Below are 21,105 nucleotides of genomic sequence, written 5' to 3' on the forward strand. Positions count from 1 at the left end.
TATCAGGCATATTCTTTCCCGCTGTGAATGCTGGGTGACAGGTCCGCCATTAGAAGCCGATACTGTTTCATGATCCGATAATGACTGGAGATTTAGGGTCAAAATATAAAATTATTATATCAATTGAGGTAACAAAGTGCACATGCCTCTACCACACTTCTGTCCTGGGTGTAATTAACAACAGAACAAACCCTTACAGCTAGATGTCAATTCACTGGATTCTTAGCAGGTGAGGTGAAGAAGTTATTTTTCTTTCCACACACTGAACATTTAAACTCCGTCTTGCCAGTAAGAATGTGCCTATTGCGGCTTAAATCTTTTGAACTTTTAAAGCCTCTGGTGACTGGTGACCAAACTTTGCACACATGAACTACCAGAATTTTCTCCATCAGATGTGACTGCTGCTGTGTCAACTCATCAGATGATCAAGTGAATCATTTCCACATTCATCTGGTGAATAATGTTTTCAACGTGTGACTTTACCCAGGAGTGTGCAACTCCGACTTGGATTTCAAATCCTTCTGGAAATGTGTTCTACATTTTCATCCAAGGAAAAGAGAAAAGCGATGCTGTAAATCTGAAATAAAAACAGGACATTTTGGAATTCGAAACAGGACTGGTAACGTCAGTGGAGAGAGACATATTTTTCCTCTCAAGTGTGTGACTTTTCAGCAGGGTTGTACTGAGTCAGTGCACAGAATTTAAAACATAACTCTGACTCTCAATCCACAGAAATTCCCAGATATTCCGAGTATTTCTATCATTTTCAGCCTTTATCTCTGGTCAAAGACTTTGCTTCTGAAATGGACGTTGGATTTATTGGTGACTAAGTTATATTCATTCTTGTCTATCCGCAAGAGGAAACATCTTCCAAACACTTTTCTAATATTAACAGCTTCGATCAAGTCATCCCTCACCCTGCTTTCCAGAGAAAACCTGTTTAACCTGTTCAATCGTTCTTGAATATTATAACTTTTCAGTTCTGGCATCACTCCAGTAAACCTTTCTTGCACCTTTTACAGGGCTTCTGCATAAACATAATGATATGGAGATGGAGCAACCCTTTCAAAATAGGCACTTATATCATGAGCCTGTTGTGTACCTTCTTGCAGTACATCGACTGAACATAAACTCATCCCAGCTCCGCTTTCTTCAATTGAAATCCAGTGTGAAAATATTAACAGTTTCAAAGCTTAACAAGGTGCACAAGATTGGAAGGAGAGTCTGGCTGTGGATAATTGACACTGTGCATATTCGTGTAATCAGTATCTCGGACAATCAGGAAAATGAGCTCCTGTCAACCCATCCCGACTCAAAGCTTCGTGTCTTACATTCCCTGCTTTCCAGGAAAAAATTGGGTTCGTGAACTGACATTGCCTGCATCAAGCAGCTAATTGATCTGGGAGCTTAACGGGCACAGGGAGTTGGAGGCGAGGCAGGGACAGAAGCAGAAACAGCTGCAACATGGAAGCGTTTAGAATTTGACGTGTGTCAGTTACTTTCAGTAATGAATGTCAGCCGTGTGATCCATTGTCAGTTTCACAGGAGCCACAGTGATGAGGTTGGTGGGTTTTGGAAATTGCAAGTTGTACATGAGCTGTTCGAACAGCAGGTCGAACACGTGCCAGCTCAAATTTTATTTAGGGGTATGTATGCGGTGTTTCATTTTTACAGGAAGGACGACGAGGGACAGGATCGATATAAATTGCTGTGGGAAAAAGGTGGGATTATGAAATTAGTTAACTTGCTCTTCCAGAGAGCCGACACGGACACAATGGGCCGAATTTACTCCTTTTCTGCTGTAGGCATTTATGATTTTATACCAACAACATTAAACTGTGCAGAGGACCAGTCGTCGTGGCCGAGTGGTTAAGGCGTTGGAGTCCAAATCCATTGGGGTTTTCCGCTTCCCATCTTCCCTGGTTTTAACTCTCTGTCTGCAGAGTTAATTATCAGCTAAATTGAATCTACTCCAACCAAACATTCGAGAGTTTTCATATTTCCGTTCATTCACGAAAACAGTCATGAAACTAGCACTGGAAAATAGAACAAAAACAGAAACAGGTTGGTGTCATTCTTGCTTCTCTAAAGGACATTAGTGAACCAGATGAGTTCTTATGACAATCGTTCCATGGTCACCATTAGACTTTCAATTCCAGGTGGGATTCCAACCCTGGCCCCCAAAGGATTACCCTGTGTCTCTGGATTACTAGCCCAGTGACAATACCACTAAGCCACCACCTCCCTGAGTCTTCATTCTTTCTCAAAATAAAATTCAGCAAAATAATAATAGTTTTAAAAAAATGCTTCTTCTGGCAGCGGCTGATTGGAGAGTGTTGGGCTGGATAATTGCTGCATTTCCCTGTTTCACTTACTGTGGAGCTGAGGAAGAGAGAAAAATTGATGCGGTTGTTTGATCCAATAACTTCATCGATTTCTATTGGGCTAGATGGAGGTACATGATCGTTTATTTTCTATAAAATGAATATTCAGAATATTCTTTGAAATGAAAGTTCAGAAATGAAGATTGATGTGGGAACTCAGAGGGTAAAAGTCGAGCTTGCAACGTTGGGCGATATTTTCCTGTGGTTTCAGAGCCACAGAGCCAGCCAGACCTGTGTGGGAATGAATGTTGATGGGGAGAAAACGACGACGGATTCGGCCCTGGGTGGCCTCAAACCGCCGATTTTTTTCAGTTCTCAGCTGAATGCACTGATCAATTGTGCAACAGAAACTGATGAAAGTTGACTCTTCGAGATCCCCTAAAGCAGGGGGTCAGTGAGTTAAAGCTTCAGATTGCTGCTACCAGAATGACAATTGTTCTCTATCAGTTTCATTCTCCCAAAATTAAATTTGGGACATTCATCGTGGATACATGGAAACTGCCTGATCCCACCCACTGCAGACACATCCATGTCACCGGGAACCAGCTCTCCTACAACAGTTGCTATCTCCCTTTGAAACTTTAAGTTTTATCTGTTACCAAATATTCTGATTGTCCCGAAGCCAATAATTCTAAAGGGGTTTCTCTGTTACACAGCGAGTGGTTAGGATCTGGAATGCACTACCTGAGAGTGTAGGGGAGGCAGGTTCAATCGTGGATTTCAAGAGAGGATTGGACAGAAAACCCAGGTCTCCGGGGAAAAGGCGAGGGAGTGGGACCAGGCGAGTTAGTTTCTAGAAGAGTAAGAGGTCTCCCTTTTCAGACGGAGATGAGAAGTTTCTTTTTCTCTCTCGGGGGGTTGTTAGTCTGTGGAATTATTTTTCCCAGAAAGCATTGGAGGCTGAGTCATTGAATTTATTCAAGGAAGACTTAGACAGATTTTTGATAGACAAGGGAGTCAAGGGTTATGGCGGGCTGACAGGAAATTGGAGTTGAGCCCACAACCAAATCAGCCATGACCTTATTGAACAGCAGAACAGACTCAAAGGGCTGAATGGCCTATTCCTGCTCCTGTTCCTGAGCCCTATGTTGCTATGACACGGGCTGAATGGCCTCTATCTGTGGGGTAACTTTGAACCTGATACTATGATGGGCTCGGGAGGTAAAATGGACTATCTTGGTTATGTTGGTTATGTTGTAATTCAGTGCAAACACCACTCAAGGCAATGGTTAGTGTGCATTGAGTGGAGATAGCATGGCCGAGCGGTCTCAGGGGGTTGGGTTTAGACTCCAGTCTCCTGTGTGTGCTGCCCTTTCAGTCACATCATCTCAGAATCGGCTCGAAGTCGGTGTCCTTTTAAGATGTTCATTTTGGTAGGAAGAACAAGGAGAGTCAGTGTAAATTGCAGGGTGACCGGGAAGATGTGGAGCCGAATGCTCTCTATCGCTGCTAGAACCGTTCGGGGATGTTATATGAACAACATTAAAATCACCGTAAGGCCTGTAGTTGGGGCCAAGTGTTTAAAGTAATGGGCTTGAGATCCATTGGGGTCTCCCGAAGCAGGTTTGAGTCTGGCTAACTGCACATCTTCCTTTAGATGCCTCCAGGGTTAGTTATTGGTTAAATTGAATAAAAACCTTCCAACATTCCCGTGTACTTTACCTACTTCCCTTCCGCGTTTATTCATTTCCATTCATCTGCAAACATTTACTCAATTTGGAGTCTGGAAAGGAACAATAATTGGCCAAGTTGGTGTCGCCCTTGCTTTCTTGGTGTTTGCCTCTCCTTCGGCCTCTGTCACCCTCGGTGTAAATGTCTATCTGTCATCCTCTGTTTGTGTCAATGTGCTTCAGTTCCCCAAGGGGATGAACACATTTTTATCATCACAAGCTTTATTCACATGAGTTAAACTCAGAACAAGCTGAGACACCAACTGGAAATCAGGATTTCTAATGATGTATTTTGGAATATGAACGGCTTTAAATGCTGGTCCGGTTAGCTTAATCGATAGAGCATGAAACTCTAAACTCCGGGGCCATCTATTTGAGCCCCACGCTAGGCGCCATTATTCCTGAAAACTTTGCAGCTTCCATGGGTGATCCCCAGCTCTCCATTGCTCCAGCAGTATCACCGCTCAAACTGAGTCTTTCTCCTTCCCACTTTGTGAAAAATCGATTTGGTTGTTTCTGCATTAAAATTGCCCTCTGCTTCACTGGAAGTTGTGACTGTTCAGTGCTGAGGATATGGTGCTTTCACTGGCAATTCCCGGTCAAGGAAAACCTTTTGCTTACCACTGTGTGAACTGTCACAATGAACAGAAATTCCTGATTAAATGAAACCAGGTTTGGCAGCGTCTGTGGAGTGAGAAAGAGAGTTAATCTTCCAGCTGGATGATCTTTCATCAGAGTTGGAAAAGTCACAGATGTAACAGATGGAAAACAAGTCCAGAGGCGAAGGGGAGTGAAAGGACAAAACGGAAGGACTGTGATAGGTTACAAGGCATGAGACAGAAACTGACGAAAGGGATGATGGTGCAAAATGTGGGTGGGAATGGGACAGATTTATCTTCCTGCTGTTCAAACTGGCAAAAATATCACTCTTGATCAACCAATCACAACTACCCTTTCAAAGTAACTTTCTATAATTGTTTCATTTCCATCCCCACTGCTGCTGCCTTCACAGTCATTCTATCATCTTCAACCCATTCCAGCAAAATCCACCTTCTTCCCTTGTGTTCAGCTCCTCTGACGTCATGGGACTGAGTAAATTCAGTGAGAATTTTTTTGTCATTTGGCACAAGATTCGGAACCAGACCTGGGAGAGGTTTGTGTCAGTGTAAACAGTGAAATCTCCCCTATTACCGCTATATTTTGCCGTGAACCACCGTCTCTATAGTCAGTGATTTGCAGCCTGCCATGCGCTTCTCTCATTCCTTATCTTCACCTCTGTATTTGCTCGCGGCCTGTTGCACGGGTGACATTTCCGGCGCTGATGCAATACTCCAGCTCCCACTCCACTGATTCAGGCGGAACTGATATGCGTTTTCAGTTTTCAATCAAGAAGTAATGCATATTTATATTAATCATTCTCATGACATTTATAAGCGCCAAACCTTAACCACTAGACCCCCACGTTTGCAGCTTTACAGCCCGGCTTATCCATGCTTTCTGTGCCTTTTATTTTCATTTCAAACCTCTTTCAACAGAGACACTTTTCTCCGACAAAATGACACGTTTCTCTAGAACACAACCGACTTCTTCAGCCAATGACAACAGCGATTGCTGTTAGCTGGAGCAGCATTCATTGTCTCACAGTCCCGGGTTGTCATTGGATCCTTAAGCGACAAAAAAAGACAGAAATCGCCAACTCTCCTGTTACCCGGCGAGTTCCAACAGATAAGGCGAAGAGCAAGTGCAATACGGCTGTGAGACACTGCATTCAGCTAATATTCAACAACAAGAAGGAGCAACGCAGCTTTTCCTCTTACTTAAATGTGTAAGTTGCGGTAAAGTTTCTGCCCGGTTTCGAACCGGGGACCTTTCGCGTGTAAGGCGAACGTGATAACCACTACACTACAGAAACTCCATTGATAAATGCATCTGACTACAATGCAGTTCCGCAACAGCATTTTTGAGTCTTTGTTTTGAAGAAATGGAATTCGGCTGTTCTCATTAGGAATGCTGGAGACAGACTGATCAACAATGTCATCATCAAATGGCACAGCAGGTTGGATGGTCATTAGATTATCTCTTCTGTGCCAGCTTCCTTTTTAAAGAGGAACCAATTTGTCTCAATATATTTCTCTCTCTCCATAAGCCTAATTTTTCTCTATTTCAAGTCAGTGTCTAATTCACTTTTGAAGAAGGAGTTTCTGCAGAATCCATGCACTGTTTCCCTTAATTAACAAAGTTTTCCCGACCCAGTAACATGAAGATTTGGACTTGGGTTTCTTCAAATCCCTGGAGGATTGGATCCGAATCCCAGCACTGCCACAGTTTAAGTCACATTCCCACTTTGGGGAACTTTAGGAATTCCCTTTCGGAGAACAAGAGGAGATTCTAGTTGAATACAGGGCGGGTTGTGAACTTTATTTTGTTTGGAAAAACGCGGAGAGGCCATACAAATATAAATTGTTGTGGGAGAAAGGCGGGTGTGTGGAATTGGTTGAGTTGTTCTTCCAGAGAGCCAGCACAGGCACGATGGGCCGAGTGACTTATTTTGTAGCCATTTCTGATTTGACAAGAACACATTTGAGCTCGGAAGCTGCTGTTAGTCGTGACTGAATGTTTAAGGTGATGGATTTCAAATCCATTGGTCTCTCCCCCTGTAGGTTTGAATCCTGCTGACTACAGTTCTCATTATTCCTAATTTTAACCAGGTGCCACCAACTTCATCCCTGCGGCTCCTGTGAAACTGACAAGGCGACACACGGCAGAAATTCATCACTGAAAGTAACTGACACACATCAAATTCTGCCGCTTTCATGTCGCATCTTTTAATTCCCTGTTCTCCCTCTCAGACATTTCCAGGTCTATCAAATGTCATCCACCTGGAACTTCAGCCGCCACCTCGTTTTACTGAATATGGTCGATTTTCCGTTAGATTAAGTTAATAGGTGGCTCCATAGCTCAGTGGTTACAACACTTGTCTTGTAAGTCAGAGGGTGCGAGTTCAATCTTTTCTGGAACCTATGGATAACCTTCAGCTGAGATGGTGGAGTTATGTAGAAAGCTGAGAGACTGCAGAACAATATAGAAGAAGCAACTTAATAATTTAAAACACTGTGGATGTTGGAAATCTGTATTAAAAACAGAAAATGCGCGAAAAACTCACCATCTGACAGCATCTGTGGAGAGAGAAACATAGTCAATGTATCGAGTCCTTGTGACTCTTCAGAGCGAAAGGGAAGCAGAAAAGTGATGTAGTTTATACTGTTATACGAGGGGTTGGGTAGAGCAGGTGAGAAGGTCAGAGATAGGTGGGGGATCAGGAAGGGTTGACAAAGGAGTCAGGGACACAAGACAAAGGGAGTGTTAATGACAGCGGTTAGGGCGAAAAAAGATACTGATTGTGGCATAAAGGCAAGAAAGCAGAATGTGTGAATAGCAGAACAAGGATCAGCACTCTGTGAAAGAACAATTGACAGTTGGCCCTTCAGGGGCCTTCCTCCTCACTTTCCAAGGGCCAAAACGCTTCTTTCAGGTGAAGCAGTGCTTCACTTGCACCCCCTTTAATTTGGTCCACTGCATTCGCTGTTCCCAATGCGGTCTCCTCTACATTGGAGAGACCAAACGCAGACTGGGTGACCACTTTGTGGAACACCTTCGGTCTGTCTGCAAGTATGACCCAGACCTTCCTGTCGTTTACCATTTCAACACTCCACCCTGCTCTCAAGCCCACATGTCCGTCCTTGGCCTGCTGCAATGTTCCAGTGAAGCTCAACGCCAACTGGAGGAACAACACCACATCTTACGATTAGGCATTTTACAGCTTTCCGGACTGAATATTGAGTTCAACAATTTCAGACCGTAAACTCTGTCCTCTAATTTCACCCTTTTTAAAATCTCGCTATAAAAATGTATTTTTATTTTTATTTACTTATTTTTATTAATTTATTCATTATTTTATCCCCCATTTATCTCCTTTTCTATCCTTTTTCCCCAATCACCGCACTTCCCCCCACACCAGCCCAAAATAGAGCCATCTGTTACTTGTTCCATGTTGCTCTTTCACAAAGTGCTGACCCTTGTTCTTCTATTCACACATTCTGCTTCCTTACTTTTATGCCACTATCCGCACCTTCTTCAGCCCTGACCACTGCCATTAACACTCCCTTTGTCTTGTGTCCATGACACATTTGTCAATCTCTCCTCCACCCCCACCTATCACTGACCTTCTATCCAATCTCGCCTGCTCTACCCGCCCCACACCGCCCCCCTCCCGCCCCCTCCCCGCCCCGCTTGAATAGCATAAATTCTATCACTTTCTATTTCTTTTCAGGTCTGAAGGAGAGTCATACGGACTCGAAACGTTAACTCGGTTTCCCTCTCCACAGATTATGTCAGACCTGCTGAGTTTTGCCAGCATTTTCTGTTTTTATAATATATAAGAGGTGATTGGCTAACAAGATGACAGACGGAGAAAAATGTAGCAAAGTCTGAAGTTACTCACTTGGTCATAAAAATAGTTTGAAAAAACAACAAAGCAGAAGATGTTTGAAGAGGTGAGAAACTTGTGCTGATGTTCAAAGAGACTTGGCTGTACCTGTACAAAGAACACAGAAAGTTGCATCAGTCTCTGTAGCACAATTGGTCAGCGCGTTCGGCTGTTACCTGTAAAGTTTGGTGGTTCAGAGGCGAAGCCGTGAATATTTTTCCCCCATCAACATTCAGTGTCACTCAGATCCGGGTTGTCAATGGCGGTAAGAACATTTTCCACAAATGTTTCCAGTTCTACTGTTCTTCAATGAGTTTCGATTCAGGAAACTTTCGGCGTGTAAAGCAAATTTGATAACCACTAGACTACAAAAACAACACGCAGCTCCTTGCAGAACGACGTAGAATGTCAAACTGGGCTGTCTTATTGCACTTCAGAACCTTGTTTTGTGGAAGTACAATTTGGCTGAAAATCTTAGCCATGCGGCAGAGAAATTGATCTAAAATTAGAATCATCAGATGACACAGCACATCAGCAGCTCATTCAACACCTCACACATGTACGAACGGCCTTACAGCAAATCCGTCCCCATCTTTCTCTCTTTCTTCCAAGCCATGCATTTTTAAGAATATAATTCGAAACCTGGAGAAGTATAAATGTCACGTGGTTTTGAGAAGATGCATCCGGTTACTGTTTAACAACAAACGGGAAAGATGCAACCTTTCCTCACACTTAATTCTGTTAATGCTTCTACCCCTTTTCGAGCGGGGAAACTTTCCGTGTGTGAGAGACCGTGATCCCTATTACCCTACACAAACCCTGCAATATAGCGGGGAAACTTTCCGTGTGTGAGAGACCGTGATCCCTATTACCCTACACAAACCCTGCAATGTAGCAGGGAAACTTTCCGTGTGTGAGAGACCGTGATCCCTATTACCCTACACAAACCCTGCAATATAGCGGGGAAACTTTCCGTGTGTGAGAGACCGTGATCCCTATTACCCTACACAAACCCTGCAATGTAGCGGGAAACTTTCCGTGTGTGAGAGACCGTGATCCCTATTACCCTACACAAACCCTGCAATGTAAAGAGCCCAATTTAACACATAGAAGGCAGAGGGCCGGGAATTTTCAGATTGGAAAGCCGCAAGTAGTGGAGTGCCACAAGGATCAGTCCCAGGGACTCAATTATTTACTATCTATATTAATGACACGGAGGAGGGGACGGAGTGTAATGTATCCAAATTTTCTGACGATACAAAATAGGTGGGAGGTCAAGTTGTGATGAGGACCTGAGGAATCTTCAAAGGGATATAGATAGGTTGAGTGAGTGGGCGAAAGTTGGCAGATGGAGTTTAATGTAGGGAAGTTTGAGATCATACACATTGTTAGGAAGAATCAAAAGGCAGAATATTATTTTAATGGAGGGAGACTCCAAAAAAGTGCAGCACAGAGGGATTTGGGTGTTCCTATGCATGAAAGACAAAAATGACATGCAGGTGCAGCAAGTAATTTTGGCCTGTTTTGCTCGTGGTTGGAGTTTAAAAGTCGGGAAATCTTGTTACAGCTGTACAGGTTGTTGGTGAGGCCGCACCTGGAGTCTTGTGTACAGTTTTGGTCCCAAATTTAAGGAAGCATATATTGGCATTGCAGCCTGTTCAAAAGAGATTCATTAGGCTGATTCCTGGGATGAAGAGGTTGACTTATCAAGAACTGTGAAGCAGGTGAAGACTTTATTCATTAGAGTTTAGAACACTGAGGGGTGATCTTATTGAAACGTGCAAGATTCTGAGGAGGGTGACAGGGTAGATGTTGAGAAGATGTTTCCACTAATGGGGGAACCTACAACTAGGGGACATAGTTACAGAATCAGGGGCACTCATTTAAAACTGAGATGCAAAGGAATTTCTTCTCCCAGAGGATAGTGAATGTTTGGAATTCTTTACCCAAGTGAGTTGTGGAGGGTAGCTCACTGAGAGTATTTAAAGAGGAGGTAGATAGATTTTTGAAATATCGGGGATTGAGGGCTATGAGGAGCTGGCAGGAAAGAGGAGTTGAGGCCTGGGGCACAGTAGCCATGATAATATTGAACAGCAGGACAGGCTTGAGGGGCCGAATGTCCGAATGGCCGACTCCTGCTCCTATTATTAATGCTCTTCTGTTCTTATGAAACGTGTCTCTGGTGAAAGAGGTCTGAAACAAAAATAAAAGGCCCAGGTAGCATAGATAAGCCACGTGGTGAGGCTTGTGAGCAGCTTTCTTGGTGTTCTAGTGGTGAGGATTCAGCTCTTTCACTGCTGTGGTCCAGGTTTAATTCCCAGTCAGGGAATGGAGATTTACTGACCTCGTGCAAACTGTTAAAATGAGTCTGGGTTGTTTCTTGATGAAAAACAGAAGACGCTCATCTCTGCCAGAATCAGTGGAGTGAGAGCTGGAGTTCTGCCTCAGAGCTGGAAATGTCACCCGTGCAACAGGTGGAGAACAAATATAGAGGTGAAGATAGGGAATGAGAGAAGGGCTGTGATAGGTGGCAAAGCCCAAACCAGAGAAATGTTGCTGCAAGGCAAAATATAGCGGAAATAAGGGAAACTTTACTGTTTACAACGACACAAATACCTCCCAGGTCTGGTTCCATATCTCGTGTTAAATGAGAAGAAAACTTCTCGCTGAAGCTTCCACTTTTTAGCTGCACCTCCTTCCAAACATTGCAAACTCCCCCTGCATCTTCCATCTTGATATTTTTCTCTGCGACATTTTGATATGAAACTGCACAACCAATGTGAATAAAGTTTGTGATGGGAAAAAGATGTTCATGCTCTTGGAGAACTGAACCACATTGACACACACAGAGGAACAAACACAGACATATACACCAAGAGTGACAAAGAGCAAGGAATTGTCTCTAAGGAGAGACAAACACCCAGAAATCAAGCCTGACACCAACCTGTTTCCGTTTTTGTTCCATTTCTCGCTGCAACTTTTGTGAATGTTTGCAGGCGAATAGACATTAGAGAACGTTGGAGGTTTTAGATGGTTTTATTCTACTTATTCGGACAATTGATTGTGCAGATACACTGTAAAATTCAGGAATGATAAGAAGCGTAATTGGCAGGATTCCAGCCTACCTGTGGAGATCCCAATGCATTCAACACATGCCGCTTTAAACACTCAGTCACGAATCCAAGCTCCAGATTTGTATTAATGATGTTTGTATAAAATCATAGACGGCCGCATCAGACGGCCATTCAGCATGTCGACTCTCTGGAAGGGCAAGTCAACTCCTGTAGTTCCGCACCTCGACATTTCCCTACAGAAATTCATATTTATATTGCCTCTCCTCGTTCTTCCCATCAAAATAAAACACCGCACACTCCGCTGGTGTGAGCTGATATCTGCTGACCTGTTGGTTTGAATGGGGCTGCTGCAGATCCCAAAAGGTACATTACCTGAACGCTTGGCAGTGGTGGGATTCGAACCCACGCCTCTGTAGAGACTGGAGCCTTAATCCCGCACCTTAGACCGCTCGGCCACACTACGACGTTACCTACAGGTGCTCCTAATTCCCTTCACTGGTATTATCATCGAAATAGAACAGAAGCAAAGGAGCAGAAATCGGTCATTGGGAAACACGAACCAACTCCGCCAGTTAATCAGATCAACCTGCACTTTGTAACATACAGAAATCATCTCCACTATTAACTTCATTATTTCATTGTTTCACTATTTCAATGTTTCAAATGATGTGTTTTTTTCCTGTGGTGACTGTGCGTGTTTGCTCAATGAAATGTTGGTAAAAGGTATCGACTGAGGAAAATGAGGAGATGATTGGTCAGAACAGATATTTGTTTTCTGAAAATTCGGTTTGAAATCAACTATTTTTAAAATTTGAATAATTGTAAAAGAATTCCGAATCCAACCCTTCATCTCAACGAGTCAGGGAATCTTTGTTAATTTTCACCCACTGAGCATGGACACGGCAGCAGCTCCTGCACCTCTTTCAGTATTGTTTCTCTTAACTCAGAGTTTTCAAAAAGGGAATTGGACAATGATTTGAAAGGGAGAAAAAAATCAGAGTTATGGAACGAGACAAAGAAATTGAGATTAAGTCGAAAGCTCTTTGTGAAAATCTGACATCGATACTATGGGCCTCTTGTAGAGCTGTGCCTTTTGATGATGACATTGTTGATCAGTCTGTCTCCAGCATTCCCAAAGAGAACAGCCGAATTCCATTTCTTCAAAATAAAGACTCAAAGTGTTGCTGCATGACGTCACCGCTTAACATTTTAGTGAGGCCCATTGAGCTTTTTTCCTGTCCCCTGTTTCTGCAATGCAGTGGTTATCATGTTTACCTCATACGTGAAGAGTTGCCCCGTTCGAAATTGGCCAGAACCATCACCAAAACTTGCAGATTGAAGTTTGTTAAAGACAGCAGGATGCAGTCATGTGTCCTGGTCACTGTTTATCCTTCAACCAAGGTTATAAGATCTGTGCATTGTCAAGTCCCTGGCTTTGGTTGTTTGTTGAGCAGCGATTGGCTGCCGTGCTCCAGCATAAAAACAATGACTCTCCTTCAGAAGGAACTTCAATAAAAACAAAATATTGGAAATCTGAAATAAAAACATTAAATGCAGGTAGAGCTCAGCAGGTCTGACAGTGTCTGTGGAAAGCAAAACCTGCAGAGTTTCTCCAGTATATTCTGTTTTAATTTCAAAAAGTGCTTAACTGGCTTGAAAGTGGTTTCAGACATCCGCTGGTCAGGAAAAGCGCTGTATAAATGCAAGTCTGTCTTTCCTTAACTATCTTTAAATCCCAGTCCTCTGGTTACTGATCCCCGTCATTGGAAACAGTTTCTCCCCATCTGCGCCATCAAGCCGCCCGTCCCCACTGCCCCCACCCACATTATTTCGAATAGCTCCATGAAATCTCCACTTAAACTTCTTTGCTCTAAAGAGAACAAACCCGGTCTCTATAATCTCTCCACAAAACTGAATTTCCTCATCCCTGGACATGATGCGCCTTGCATTGAGGGATTGAGATGAGATTTTGGAAAATATTGTCAGTTGGCAGGTGGGAAAATGGCGAAGGAACCAGAACAGAAAACCCAGTCTCCAGCTTTGTGAATCTTTAGAAACTCTTTGGGAACCGGAATCAGAGGAGAATGAAGGGTGAACTGCCCGACTGACCAGAGACAGTCAAGGCATCTTTCCTTTCTTTAAGACGTTGGAACATTGACTCTGATGTTATCAGTGAAATTAACTGATCTGAGACATTGAAATGATTCTCGTTACTGCACATCAGGAATTCAAACCTAATATCAGCTTCGGGACAATCAGAATACTTGGTAACAGTCAAGACACGCAAAGGCTCGAAGGGGGACGGCACCGGTTGTAGGAGAGCTGGTTCCCGGTGACATGGATGTGTCTGCAGTGGGTGGGATGAGACTGTTTCCATGTATCCACAATGAATTCTCCACTCTTTGTTTTGGAAGAGTAAAACTGATAGAGACAATTGTCATTCCGATAGCAGCAATCTGAAACTTTACCTCACTGATATCCTGCATAAAATTTTCGTCAGTCTCTGTGGCGCAATTGGTCAGCGCGTTCGGCTGTTAACCGAAAGGTTGGTGGTTCGAGACCACCCAGGGACGAAGCTTCCCATTTTTTTTTCCCCCATCAGCGTTCATTGTCACTCAGTTCCCGGTTGTCATTGGCTACTTGAGCTGAATGTCAAGACCCCGGACATGTTGCCGGTTCCACTGTTATCCAGTGAGCTCCCAGGTAAGCGGCTTTTTTTCGAATATTAATTTCAAATATAATGAGAAAACATTTAGACCTACCATGCACTGATATCCAACATACTGGAAATTTATGGATTTATTGGATTCAAACAAACCCATCAATTCTACCCTCTTCCTCAGCTCCACAGTGAGTGAGACAGGGAAGAGCAGAAAAGCAGCAATATTCCGGCCCCGCTCTCTCCAATCACCCGCTGCCAGCAGAAAGCGGCGACTGCAGCTTCAATCAGCGGGTAACTGCCCATCCCTGGGACACAAGATACTCCAACCCGGGCCAAACCTCCCAATACACCGACCACAGGCTCAGGAAAACACAGGTAGATTATATCCCGGTTACTAAACCTCGGAGCAGCATTTACAGAATACCCGAGTGAGTGAGTCACAAATAAAAGTCACACAAAACTTTCTAAATCTTTTCACTGTCAAATTCCTTCATTTTATTGAAAAGCTGACTGTTGTGAATCTGAAAATGAGCACCATGGGGTTTGTGTAACCGAGTGACTTGTTTTCCACTGATTGTCCTTCAGGCTTGCAATTCAATTTGTGTTGGATATTGAAGCGAATCTGTTTGCAAAATGAGGTTACAAAGCGGCTAAATATTGAATCCAGGAGAAAATCCTGAGGAAAATGGATCCCAATGTTTGGAAGGAGGTGCAGCTGAGAAGCGGAAGCTGTGAATGATGTTATTGATGATTGAGTGGAAAGCACTGGGGCCCTTGGTCAATCATCGTGTCCCAGTGGTGAAAACGATGCTTTTAAAATCCACTGGGGATTTCCCAGGAAAGTTCCAATCTTACCGAATGTTCTTCTTATTATTGCTGATTTCAACCAGGTGTCCACAGAACTCTCGGATCAATGGAAGAAAAAACATCCAAAACTTCTCCTGATTTTTGGACTCTAAGGGAATGAAAGGCTCTCGGGATCGGGTGAGAAATTGGTGTTGAGGCTGGAGACCCGCCATGATCTTGTAAAGTGACGGAGGAGGCTTGTGGGGCCTTATGACGTATTGTTGCTGCTTTGCTTCTGTTCTATTTGAGTAGCAATGCTAGGAAAGGCGATGGGCAGTAATAATGAAGCTTGGTTTCAAATACCACTTCCACTGCTGCTAAAATTGCCCGATTGGTCGAAAAAGTGGCAACTCACAGTTAAAGCAGGTGTGCGGTGTTTCACTTTAACAGAAATACTGAGACACAATAAAATATAAATGGCTGTGGAGAAAAGGCGGGGCTGTTGAATTAGCTGTGAAACTTGTGCAGGACAGATATTCACCTCCAGCTCTTTCTGCCCATCCAGGTCAATTAGCTGCTTGATTCAAACGCAGTCAGATGGTGCGAACGTAAAACAGAACGTGATCGGTTTACAGATAGCAACGGACAGAGACACCAGGATCTTCCTGATTCGCCCAAGTACTGATTACAGGAATGTGCACAGTGCCGATTATCCACAATCACACTTCCCTTCCAGTCTTGTCTACGTTGTTCAGCTTTGAAAATGCTCATATTTTCACATTGAATTTCAATGTGAAGAAAGCAGAGCTGTGATAAGATTATATAGTTCAGCAGATGTACTGCAAGAAAATACATGACAGGCAGATGATAACAGTGCTCTTTGGAGGCGGTGAGCTCCAGTGAAGGATTGACACCATTAATGTGTCGCTCAATTAGTCTCGTGACAAATCTCGTGCTGGAAATGACAAGAAATCTCGCTGAATTTGCTCCGTGCTTTGGTTTCAAACGAGCCGAATACAAGGTAAGAAAGTACATCTCGCTCGAGTGGGTTATAAAATGGCTGAATGACCCGTGCTGTTGGGAAACATAAAATTATAGAAAGTTGCAGCACAGAAAGAGGACATTCGGCCTGGCGTGCTGCTGTCAAAGAGCAGTAGTGATTGGTTGATCCATCAGGAGTGATATTTATGTCAGTGCAAACAGTAGGCAGCAAAATTTGCCCTTCTTCCACCCATATTTTTCCTGGCGCCACCATCTCTGTGGTCAGTGCTTTGCACCCAGCCCTTCTCTTCTCCTTCTTTCACTCCGCTTCTGTCTTTGTTCTCGACTTGTCCAAATATGACATTTCCAACTCTGCGGTGAAACTTCAACTATCACCCCACTGATTCTGGTGGAGCTGTTAAATGGTTTCCATCAATAAGTAATTAATACTCATTTTAACAAGATAAAAAAATCTACATTCCCTGATTGGGAATCGAACCCAGGCTACTGCTGATAAAGTGCCGAATCCTGACCACTAGACCATCGGGGAAGCTATCATCTCAATTTCTCTGTTCCTTTCACCCACTCTAACCTGTCTCTCTCTGAACTTGCTGCACTCCGTTCTCTCAGGTTCAACCCTGACATTGTCATCTAACCTGCTGACAAGGGTGGTGCTGTTGTTGTCTGGCACACTGACCTCTACCTCGCAGAGGCTGAGGGTCAACTCGCAGACACTTCCTCCTACCTGCCCCTGGACCATGACCCCACCACTGAACATCAAGCCATTGTTTCCAGGACTGTTACTGATCTCATCTCCTCTGGAGATCTTCCTTCCACAGCTTCCAACCTCATAGTCTCCCAACCTTGGACGGCCCGCTTATACCTCCTGCCCAAAATCCACAAACAGGACTGTCCTGGCAGACCAATCGTGTCAGCCTGTTCCTGCCCCACGGAACTCATTTCTTGCTATCTTGACTCCATTCTCTCTCTCCCCTTGTGCAGTCCCTTCCCACCTACATCCGTAATTCCTCTGACACCCTATATCATATCATCAATTTCCAGTTCCCTGGCCCCAACCGCCTCCTCGTCACCATGGACGTCAATCCCTCTACACCTACATCCCCCACCGGGATGCTCTGAGGGCTCCCCGCTTCTTCCTCGAACAGAGGCCCGAAAAATGCCCATCCACCACTACTCTCCTCCGTCTGGCTGAACTTGTTCTCACACTGAACAATTTCTCCTTAAACTCCTCTCACTTCCTCCAAATAAAAGGTGTGGCTATGGGTACCCGCATGGGCCCCAGCTATGTCTGTCTCTTTATGGGGTATGTGGAACATTCCTTGTTCCAGTCCTACTCCAGCCCCCTCCCACAACTCTTTCTCCGGTACATCGATGATTGTTTCGGTGCTGCTTCATGCTCTCGCCTGGACCTGGAAAAATTTATTAATTTTGCTTCCAATTTCCACCCCTCCATCACTTTCACATGGTTCATTCCTGACACTTCCCTTCCCTTCCTTGACCTCTCTGTCTCAATTTCTGGTGATAGACTGTCCACCAATATTCATTACAAGCCTACAGAATCCCAGTGCTAACGTGACTACAGCTCCTCACACCCCGCTTCCTGTAAGGACTCCATCCCATTCTCTCAGTTCCTTCGCCTCCGTCGCATCTGTTCTGATGATGCCACTTTCAATAACAGTTCCTCTAACATGTCTTCCTTCTTCCTTAATCGAGGTTTTCCACCCACAGTGGTTGACAGGGCCCTCAACAGTGTCCGGCCCATCTCCCGCGCATCCGCCCTCACACCTTCTTCTTCCTCCCAGAAACATGATAGGGTCCCCCTTGTCCTCACTTATCACACCACCAGCCTCCGCATTCAAAGGATCATCCTCCGCCATTTCCACTAACTCCAGCATGATGCCACCACCAAACACATCTTCCCTTCACCCCCGCCCCTGCGGCATTCTGCAGGGATCATTCCCTCCGTGACACCCTCGTCCACTCCTCCATCACCCCCTACACCTCAATCCCCTCCCACGGCACCTTCCCATGCAACCGCAAAAGGTGCAACACCTGCCCCTTTACTTCCCCCCCTCCTCACCGTCCAAGGGCCAAAATACTCCTTTCAAGTGAAGCAGCATTTCAATTGCACTTCCCTCAATTTAGTCTACCGCATTTAATGCTCCCAATGCGGTTTCCTCTACATTGGAGAGACCAAACGCAGACTGGGTGACCGCTTTGCGGAACACCTTCGGTCTGTCTGCGAGCATGACCCAGACCTCCCTGTCGCTTGCCATTTCAACACACCACCCTGCTCTCATGTCCACATGTCTGTCCTTGGCCTGCTGCACTGTTCCAGTGAAGCTCAACGCAAACTGGAGGAACAGCACCTCATCTTCCGACGAGGCACTTTACAGCCTTCCGGACTGAATATTGAGTTCAAAAACTTTAGATCATGAACTCTCTCCTCCATCCCCACCCACTTTCCGATCCCCCTTTCTTTCCAAAAATTTATATATTTTTTTCTTTTCCCACCTATTTCCATTATTTTTAAATGTATTTCCATCCATTGTTTTATCTCTACCTTTTAGCCTATTTCGATCCCTTCCCCCCACCCCACCCCCACTAGGGCTATCTCTACCTTGCTCGTCCTGATTTCTACCCTTAATGTCACCTATTAGCACATTTCTTAGCTAATATCACCACCGTCAACATCTCTTTGTCCTTTTGTCTATGACATCTCTTCTTTGCCTCCGCCTATCACTGCCCCTCTATCCAGCTCAACCTGCCCCACCCCCCACTACCAGCTTATATTTCACCGCATTTGTCCATTTCCTTAGTTCTGAAGAAGAGTCACACGGACTCGAAACGTCAACTGTGCTCCTCTCCGCAGATGCTGTCAGGCCTGCTGGGTTTTTCCAGGTATTTTTGTTTTTGTTTCAGATTTCCAGCATCCGCAGTATTTTGCTTTTCTCTGAGAGAGAGAAATCAATACGTTTCAGTGAGTTAGACGCTATCTCAGATAGAGATATGACTGACATTAAGTGATTGTGGTGACAAACGTGCCCGTCTTAGCAAAGAAATGGTTGGAATGACATGAATTTCTAAACAAGAGCACACAACAGAATATACTATCAATGAATATTTACGTAATTTGACGATCTGTAGTTACAGTTTGAATAAGGGAAAATAAAATAAAAGGAAACATTCTGGTGAAGATACATCTTTCATCTTTGTGGAATGACGCAGCATGATTTCTTTTCACACAGACACACAGAACAGGCGATGTCTCATATGTAATACTGCTGGCTGTAATGAAACTGAATATTAAGAGCTGCGAGGAATAAACAGTCAAAACCTGTAGTTTTAGGCCAAAGTCACAGGCCCATTTCTAACTCAACGCTCACCTTATAGAGACATAGAATAGTGTAGTAAGAACAAAGACAGAGCCTGGTGTGGTAATTACTGAGACAGGGGCTAGTGCAATTTAAGCAGAGACATTACTAGAGAGGCCATCTAATGTTACTTAAGCAAAGACGTGACCTAGTGCACGAATAACAAGGGCGGGGACGAGTGCTATATTATCATAGACAAGGTCTACTGCTGTAATAGCGGAGATGGGTCTAGTGCAATAATTACCGATACAGGGCCTGGATCAACATCAAGTGAAATAGGGCAGTTATTACAGGGACAGGGCACAGAGTAATTGCTTCCTAGAGAGAGTCTAAGGCCGTAATATCGGAGACTGTCACCAGTGTAAGAGAGACAGATATGATCTCGTGGAGTAAAAACAGGGAAAGGGAGAGTGGAATAGAAGCAGAGACAGAGTTACAAAGACAACGTCTCTGCAAAGACAGGATCCATTTTAATTAAAAAGACAGACAAGCTCGAGTGTAATACAGACTGATACAGAGTCTAGTGTAAATTGTTCTGAAATACGGTCTAGAGGAATATAAGTGCAGACATGGCTGAGTTTGTTATAAGCAGGGCCGCGACCTAGTGAAACATAAGTGAGACAGTGCCGAGTGCAGTAATAATTGAGACAGGATCTTGTGTAATACGAACCAGCCTGGTGTAGCAATAACACTGACGGGATCCAATTTAAGAAAACTGATACACGGTCTCGTTCAGCTTCACATAATTCAGGGCTCTTTTTAACAACAACTGACGCAGTGACTGATGAATTAAATACCGGCAAAGGTACGAGATTAATAAAAACAGAGTCATGCACTAGTACGGCAATAAGAGAGTAATGGTTTAGGACAATAACAACAGAAACAGGGAATTGTGTGATATGAATGGAGGCATGTATTGTTGCAGCATCACCTGAGACAGGGTCCAGTTTGATAGACACGTGGCAGGTTCTACTGGAGTAATAGCTGAGGCAGGGTCTTGTGAAATGCAAATAAAAATATGTTCTAGTTTTCTATAACCAGAGACAAGCTCTAGTGCAGTGACAACTGGGGCATGGCTTATTGTAACTTTGGTCGAGACCTGCTTCAGTGCAGTCATGACTGAGATAGTGCCAACTGTACTATGGCCATAGTCTAGTACATTAACAACTGAGATTGAACCAATTACAGAAACAACTGAGAGATGACCTTCTCTAATATGATTAGAGACATGTCCTAGTGTAATAGAAACAGAAACGGCATCTAAGTTAATATGAACAGAGACAGTGCCAAATGCAGTAATAACTGAGACCGCGTCTGCTTCATGAGATGTGAGCAATCACGGTTCCACTGCCACCCACTGGTCAATCTTTGCTACTGCAGGTGTTGTGAAAATGTCGATCCCATTTACAAGGGTTAAAATCAGAAATAATGGAAAACGTAGTCGCAAGATTTGAACCTGCGCAGGGCAACCGCAACGGATTTCGAGTCCATCGCCTTAACCACTCGGCCACGACTATAGATGTTGGCAATAGGCCTGTAGTATTTATATGAAGTTATAGAATGATTACAGCAGACAAAGAGGACCTTCTGCCCGCCCTGTCTCTGTCACAACCTAGCCGGGCATGCACGCGCATTATTTCCTATGTGAAAATTCAGGGAGGTCAATG

At 44.1% G+C, this 21,105-nt stretch overlaps 2 non-coding genes across 2 annotated transcripts; one reads left to right on the forward strand and one right to left on the reverse strand.

Annotated features, from left to right (window-relative positions):
• Positions 1-5,893: 5,893 nt before the first annotated feature.
• trnav-uac (transfer RNA valine (anticodon UAC)) lies at positions 5,894-5,966 on the reverse strand. Its single transcript has one exon. It is a non-coding gene; the product is annotated as a tRNA-Val (tRNA).
• An 8,147-nt stretch (positions 5,967-14,113) lies between these two features.
• On the forward strand, positions 14,114-14,187 carry trnan-guu (transfer RNA asparagine (anticodon GUU)). The gene has a single exon. It is a non-coding gene; the product is annotated as a tRNA-Asn (tRNA).
• The last annotated feature ends 6,918 nt before the right edge of the window (positions 14,188-21,105 follow it).

The sequence above is a fragment of the Cetorhinus maximus genome, unplaced genomic scaffold (genome assembly GCF_964194155.1).
Source record: "Cetorhinus maximus unplaced genomic scaffold, sCetMax3.hap1.1 HAP1_SCAFFOLD_431, whole genome shotgun sequence".
Classification (NCBI taxonomy): Eukaryota; Metazoa; Chordata; class Chondrichthyes; order Lamniformes; family Cetorhinidae; genus Cetorhinus; species Cetorhinus maximus.